This window comes from Protomyctophum bolini, assembly GCF_963924005.1.
Source record: "Protomyctophum bolini genome assembly, chromosome: 19".
Lineage (NCBI taxonomy): Eukaryota > Metazoa > Chordata > Actinopteri > Myctophiformes > Myctophidae > Protomyctophum > Protomyctophum bolini.
Genome location: NC_137880.1, coordinates 40,665,799 through 40,667,687, shown reverse-complemented (window position 1 = coordinate 40,667,687; position 1,889 = coordinate 40,665,799). Strand labels below are relative to the sequence as shown.

The following is a 1,889-nucleotide window of genomic DNA, read 5'->3' as shown; positions in this document are numbered from 1 at the left end:
GAAATTACAAAAACGATGGGTTATAGCCCATCATGTCTCTGTACATTGGGAATGCACTGGTACACTGGTATGATTGTGGAATCAATCCAGGGTTGGTTTGGTCCATGGGAGGGGCCTAGCCTTTATAAGGAGCACCTGCCACTGCCCGGGCAATCAATGTAGGATTGCACAGCAGGGTGCAGAGCAGACGAGAGCCAACCTGGCCTGTGGGCTGGATATACTTATTTTTTTTGTATGCTGTTTGTTGGAACGACTCTTTCATGTGAACTCTGCAAGGTGAATAAAAACATATTGATTGTGCATCAAAATACTTGTGTTTTCAGAACCTTTCACTATTTTTGAGCTGGTTCAGTGCCATTTTTGGGCCCACACTACCTTCACACTAGGACAAAGTGTGACTATTTGCTCAGACACTATGATGTAAGATTCAACTAATCATGTGCAACCCGGATTCGGCACAAACAAAGGGACTAAATTAACTTCGCTCCAATGCCACCAAAATGTGGAACGCCCTACCAACAGTCATTAAGACATGTGAATCCCTTGACTCCTTCAAAACCGCTCTCAAAGGGCACCTACGGACGGCTGCAATTCGAAACTGCCCCCGTAAAATTTGCCCCCCCCCCCATCCCTTTTTCCCCTCACTGTATATGTTTCCATTTTTACTTCCTTTATGATGAATTCCTGTTCTGTTCTTTGACTATATAGAAGTGTCTTATTTGTACGCTCTAAATGTTTTGATGAATTGAACATGGTGGACCCTGTTGTAAACAAGTGTAATGCTTTAATTATGGTGTCAGTCAATCAATCAATCAATCAATCAATCAATCAATGTAATGTTTGTGTAGGACAGTGTTTGTGAACATTGATTGATTGATTGAAATATTTATTAACAGTTTGCAGAATTACAGTAGCCTACATTTAAAGCACAAACTCAATACAAAGACTGTTAACTGTGAGTGGACGACCCAGTTAAGCATTACACTTGTTTACAACAGGGTCCACATTGTTCAATTCATCAAAACATTTAGAGACATACAAAAATAGACACTTCTATGTAGTTAAAGAACAGAACAGGAATTCATCATATAGGAAGCAAAAAGGGAAAAGATACATATACAGTGAGCGTCCCTAACCTACAGTAACCTAACCCTCAAAAAGGTATTTTTTCAAAATAGTAAAAGAAAATGCAAAGAACTTTAAATTAAATATAAATTTGGATCCACCGCAAGTTCAGTGCAGTGGGTTGGGTTGCTATGGCAACGAGAACCCGAGGACGGCAATGAATAAAGTGGGATTATGTCGCCCCCTGGTGGCCACACACTCACACACACACACACACACACACACGCACACACATCCGTAGCACTTACCAAAACAGACGGTTGAAGGAAGGAGGCAAGCGGAGAGACGAAACGGCACGCACACACACACACACACACGCACAGCCCTGCACCGTGCATTGGGGAGCAGGCACGCGCGCGCGTGCGTCGGTCCCGTTGCCCTAGCGGAGTAGGAGGACTCGAACCGAACCGAGCCGAGTCGCGCGTGCACCACCACCACCACCACAACAACAATAATTAGGAGCGCGCGCGCGTCGATCCGTCCACCTGTGTGCACAGCGACGCACGCGAGCGAGAAGAGATCTATGAGAGCACGCACGCGCCTTCTTCCAAAAATTCCAATGAGGAGGACTTGGGGATCTGTTGTTGTTTGACCAGAGGGATTTATTCATGCTTCTGCGAGGGGTTTGTAGATCTAAATGTCGTTCCATCATAGAATTATAGAACATCACAGATGATGTGTGTAGTCTGTTATTATGTCCATTTAGAACACCACAGGCGATTTGTAGATCTGTTCTTATATATATATATATCCATTAGAACACC

At 43.9% G+C, this 1,889-nt stretch overlaps 1 protein-coding gene across 1 annotated transcript in view; it reads left to right on the top strand.

The window, feature by feature from the left end:
* Positions 1-1,449: 1,449 nt before the first annotated feature.
* slc35f1 (solute carrier family 35 member F1) overlaps positions 1,450-1,889 on the top strand; it is a 20,338-nt gene continuing 19,898 nt past the window's right edge. Inside the window, exon 1 of the mRNA XM_080790614.1 lies at positions 1,450-1,748. The gene's annotated coding sequence lies outside the window, so the exon portion shown is untranslated. The remainder of the gene's footprint in view (positions 1,749-1,889) is intronic.